Here is a 5,875-nt window from a genome sequence, read left to right on the forward strand (position 1 = left end):
GGCACAGCTGTAAAAACTTTAGGGAGTGGTTTGATAAGAAAATTTAGGTGAGATAGAGTACTTTCCCAGAATGGTAATAGGTAACATTTATATAACATTTGGAAAGAGCTTCATATTGGTTTTTCCCATTAGAATCTCCCAACAACTGCTTGAAATAAATTCCATTGTTGTTACGTCCTTCCCCCTTTTACAGATAAGAAACCTGAGGCTGATTGACTTAAGTGATTTGTATACACATATATAAGTAATAAAGGTCTGAGGTGGGATTTAAATCCACATCTTCTTGACTCAAAGATCAAAGCTCTCTCCACTACAAGAAGTGAGTCAAGAAATGGCCACTTTAATTAAGAAAACAAATGACCCTCCAAAGCCTAATGTGATTACTGATAATTGCTAGCTTTCTTTTCTTTGTCTCTCTCAAACTTTAGGATTATCTAATTACTTTTCCTCTACTCTTGTAACATTCCCATTTATTTTGACCCTATCTGGTAATTCCTGGCTCTTCATGAGAATTAAATGCAGGATACAATTTTCTCATATTTGTTCCTTCATTTGGCACTTTTGATTTAGAAAAATGTAATTTTCATCATGAAATCAATAGCTATTATTTGAGGAGAGAGAAAGAGATAGCTAGGTGGCTAGCTAGCTAGCTATGTAGGTAGACAGATAGACAAACAGCAAGAGACACATAGGAAGAAGCAGGCAGACGAAGAAAAAGGGAAAAAACAAAGACAAGACAGAGACAACTTTCTAGAGATACAGAGATAGAGACAGAGATAACATTGAGAGACAGAGAGACAGAATAAGTGACAACATTCTGGAAGATGCCTGGATACTTGAAGACACCCATAGGTAATATACTGACAACAATATAAATTCTTTCCACCACATTTACCCACTGTGTTTCCTGGATTTCTTATATAAGTGTATATTTTCAGTTTAAAAATATTATACTAGCCTGCTATAACCTATCCTATTTCATTCAAATAAGAGAAAAACCTTTTCGGAACCATATTCCTGTCATGAGTCCCATCCCTAAAGTCTAAATGGTACCTTGGCAGCGAGATTTGTTTTCATGTATTAGGGATTCTAACTCGTCTTCATATGGGGCATAGTTCCTTGGGTACCCCAATGTGCTACCAGACCTATATATCACTAATCTTTTATTATTCCTCCTTAACCAGATGTTCTCCTATTCCTCCTTTTCATGCTTTTTGCAAGCCATTGAAAGAAGTGACTCCTGATCAGACGTGAATTGAAGTAGATGGTTGTTTTAACCATTCAGCTAGCAGCTGCTGTGAGGGTGAAAAGCCACCAACAACCAGCTCACAGAACGCTGCAAGCCTAGGTCCTTTTCATCTGTTTTACTAAGGAAAGCAATGTTAAGGGATTAACAATCTTACTTTAATCCAGCATACAAATATCATTTACTTAGTTCAGGGGAAAAAACCATCACCCTGAATTACAAACCAAATACAATTCATAGTTATCAACATCTGAATATTCAGCTGGGGAGCTCATTATAATGGCTGACCCAGAGTCACACCCCACTCCTGCTGTGTCTCAGAGCTCTGAGGGAGAAAGCTAACCTCTGCACTTATATGCACTTATATATACTATTCAGTGCCCCAACCTCACCCAGGCTGGGTGTGGAGAAGTTCCCTACCCCGAATATCACATCAGATAAAAATCAATGGTGCTGAGAAATACGAAAACATCCCACTTTATCTGCCCCATTCAAACAGTGGCCAGAATCATGAAAGGTCAACAGCAAAAAGTCACACCTTAATTACTATTACAATGATCTCTGAGGAACCATGCTTACTTGAGGTTTACTTATTCTGTTTGCTACATATATTTCTAAAGATACAATGTAGCATGTGTCAGCCTCCTTATAAATTCTATGAAAAGTTCTAATAACTCATGGTAGGAGAGATGAAACAAAGTACTCCAAGCCTAAGTGAGTGATGCACAACTGTGACAGGTTCTTCCAAGATCTAAAGACTTAAAGTGGTGCCTGGGAATGGACCATGTAATTGTCTGATTCCTAAAGGCCAACTTACTTAGTTCTGACATTAAAGGTTACTACTGGCCAACTGGAGAGTTAATAGACATTCATTAAGTCCCTACTATGTGTCCAGCAGCATGCTAAACAATGAGAATAAAAAGAAAGGTAAAATGTAGTCCCTGCTACAGAGCAGTCCATAATCTGTATAAAATTAATGTGGAAATATCTTTTAACAAAAATCTGTATCCCGGAGAAATTAGAGGTAATCAAAATGGGGAAGGCACTGAAATTGAGAGCAATGGATCAAGAAAAGTTCCTTGTAGGTGAGATTTTATCTCAAACTTGGAGGAGGGTAGACCCCAAATTGGTGATCTATTTGTGACCCAAAATCCATTTAGTGAATAGAAGGAACAATATCCTTATTTTTGGCAGCCTTCTGTTTCCACAGTGACAGCAGTGGAGAAGTGAAGAATGGGCAGGCTTTGTGGAGGGAGCAAATTTATAATTCATGTATTTATTGTTAAGGGATCCACCAATTGTCTGTTGTACAGATAATTCTCACAAATATGCCACTGGTATCCATTGGCAACTGTACCTATTCAGGAATTGGTGACTTCAGCTGATCGCATAACCCTTAAAGCTACAATGATTTTAGGACTGCGTAGGATGCCAGGGAATTTTGGCCAACTATCTTTGATTGTCTCTTCCCTTCTCTTGCTTTTTTTTCTTTTTAACTTTCCTCTTATTTGTTTCCTCCTTCTTCTTCTTTATTCTGCTTTTCTCTCTTCTCCATAAGAGTGAAGCATATTAATAAGAAAATATCCATTTCTCCAAACCTGACCAAAAGTAATCTACCCTCTTATGCGAATTTTTTGCCAGAGAATAAGGCATTTCCCTTTCCTGAAGTGGGAACTGTCACTTTGAGGATGGTTAAATTTGTAGTAGATTAAGCAAAGTGAGAAGTAATGCATGAGGGATTCTCTTTTTGTGAGAAAATGGATGAGTGAATTCTGGGGGCCTAGAATAATTGTGAAAACAACTATATAGATGTTCTTAATGCCTTAAATATTTGTTTCTAGCCCTCACAGAAAATAGGTTGTTCCCATGTTTTGAGTAATGAAGCCCTGTAGACAGCTAGGTGGCACAGTAAGTATAGCACCAACTCTGGAGTCAGGAGGACCTGAGTTCAAATCCAGCCTGAGACCTTTCACACATTATTGGCTGTGCGACCTTGGGCAAGTCATTTAACCCCAATTTCTCCTGCCTTCTCCCCTCCAAAAAGCAACAACAACAAAAAAAGAAATGGAGTCCTTCATCACGCAAAGTGGATTTTTCTGATGATTACTCTTATTTCAGGTGAATGATATTACTCTCAAATGACATCTATGGAGAACAGATCTGAAGTGAATGAGTTCATGCTAACAGGATTAACAGATGTTCCAGAGCTTCAGGTTCCTCTCTTCATAATGTTCCCCTTCATCTACCTAATCACCATGGTAGGAAACCTGGGGATAATTGCTCTGACCTCCTGGGATTCCCACCTCCATACCCCCATGTACTTTTTCCTCAGTAACCTCTCTATGGTAGATTTTGGCTACTCCTCAGCTGTTAATGCAAGGTGAAGGCTGGGCTCCTCAGAGGGGATAAGGTCATCTCCTATAATTCATGTGCTTCATGGTTATTTTTCTTTGTGATTTTTTTTACTACTGAAAGTTTCATCTTAGCCTCCATGGCTTATGATCACCATGCAGCTATTTGTAAGCCCCTACACTACACCACCACCAAGACATCAACTGTATGTGCCCTTCTGGCTAGTGGTACTTACATCTATGGCTTTCTGACCTCCTCCATAGTCATAGGAAACATGTTTAGCCTTTCCTTTTGTAAGTCCAATGTGGTTCATCACTTTTTCTGTGATATTCCCCCTCTCCTAGTCCTCTCTTGCACTGATAATCACATCACTGAGTCACTAGTCTTTATCTTAGGGTCGCTTAATGCCTTTTTCAAATTTCTTGTCATCTTTACTTCTTATTTGTTAATCTTCATTTCCATCCTGAAGATCCATTCTGCAGAAGGCCACCAGAAAGCATTCTCTCTACCTGTGCTTCCCATCTCACAGCAGTGTCCATATTTTATGGGACAGTAATCTTCATGCACTTCCAACCCAGCTCAAGCCATTCAATGGACAAAATGGCTTCAGTGTTCTACACCATGGTCATCCCTATGTTGAACCCTCTGGTCTATAGTCTTAGGAACAAAGAGGTCAAGAATTCTTTTAGAAAAGCTGTTAGGAGACAACAACTTCAATTAGATCATCATTTTTCTTAGAGAGAAACCCCAATGTTTACCTTCCCCACTTTGCAATTCAGCTCCCAAATCAAGCTATTTTTCCTATACACACAGAAATGTATTCCAAACTTTTTCAAAGACAACATTATATTACAGAATGTGTTTGTGGTTAGGAGAGATCTGAATTTATATTGTCTTAGCAACTTTCATGTTGTATAGATTGAGGTAAGCCCCAATCTCACTTTCCTTATGATTAAGGGGCCTTAATAGTACCTCTATCTTATAAGATTGTTGTATGAAATGAAAAATACGTGTGTGTTCTCTTCTAGATGTTTTTCAGTTGTGACTGATTCTTTGTGACCTTATTTTGGGGTTTTCTTGGCAAAGACACCAATTTCCCATTTCCTTCCCCAGTTTTCTTAGTTGAGGAAAGTCAGCAAAGAGCATTAAGAGACTTGTCCAGTGCCACACATCTACTATGTGACTGAGGCTCTATCTGAGTCATGAAGGTGAGTCCTCTTGATTCCAAGCTCAGTGTTCTACATGCTGTGCCACCTAGATGCCATCCCACACACACATATTAAATTGCAGTATAGCAATTGTAGTAATACTCCTAGAAAGGGAAAGATCAGTTACATAATTTTCAAACAGTTTGAGGAGAAAAAGTCCCTGAGTTGCTTGGAAGGTATAACTTTGATGTTAATAGCATTGCTTATTCAGCAGTCCTAAAGCAGAGGTGAGTTGCACAATGCTTAAGAAAGAAACCTCCTGGGGCAGCTAGGTGATGCAGTGAGTAGAGCACCAGCGCTGGAGTCAATAGGACCTGAGTTCAAATGTGGCCTCAGACACATAACACATGTACTAGCTGTGTGACCTTGGGCAAGTCACTTAACCCCAATTGTCCTGCCCCCCCCAAAAAAGCCCCCTCCAGAAAAAAAACAATAATGTGTATTTCAGACATGCTTTGAAATTTAATCTGTTATGATTTTCTCTATTACTTTCTGAAATCTAGATCAACAAAATAATAAATTAAGTCCTGATTTGTAGCATTTCCTTATTTCTATAGTTCAGGTGCTCAGACTCAAAATATCATTTTCTCTTTGTGAGTCACTTGGAACTGTCTGCAGAACACCACCATATTATGGCTGCCTTTGGGAAGGAATATAAACCACAGGATGGTTGTAAAGGCTTGTAAAGTCCTTTGATCCAATAGGAGAGATGTATTTCATTGTAATGTTGTTGCAATATCCTGATGCCAACTTCAAGATCAATTCCATTCTAGGTAATTGGTTCTTTTGGTGCTTTATCTGTTTCTGTTTCTGAATAGGGGTCTTGTGAGTTTTTTTTACCTCTTTTGATTTTTCCATGGGATGAAATAAAGGATGGCTAGGATTTACTAACCTGATTTATTTTAAAGGAGCTGGAGGCCTATATTGACCACATTAGGAAACACTCAGGAATATGCTATACTATAAGCATGAAAGTTGATTTTTCAGGAACAACTCTATTCAGGGTTAATAAGTTAACAACAGAAAGAGAGAGAGAGAAAGAGAGAGAGAAAGAGAGAGAGAGAGAGAG

The 5,875-nt window shown here is 38.6% G+C and overlaps 1 pseudogene; it reads left to right on the top strand.

Moving 5' to 3' along the window:
• The first annotated feature begins 3,384 nt into the window (after positions 1-3,384).
• Positions 3,385-4,804, top strand: LOC118855141 (annotated as a pseudogene).
• Positions 4,805-5,875: the final 1,071 nt, after the last annotated feature.

The sequence above is a fragment of the Trichosurus vulpecula genome, chromosome 6, assembly GCF_011100635.1.
Source record: "Trichosurus vulpecula isolate mTriVul1 chromosome 6, mTriVul1.pri, whole genome shotgun sequence".
NCBI classification, from domain to species: Eukaryota; Metazoa; Chordata; class Mammalia; order Diprotodontia; family Phalangeridae; genus Trichosurus; species Trichosurus vulpecula.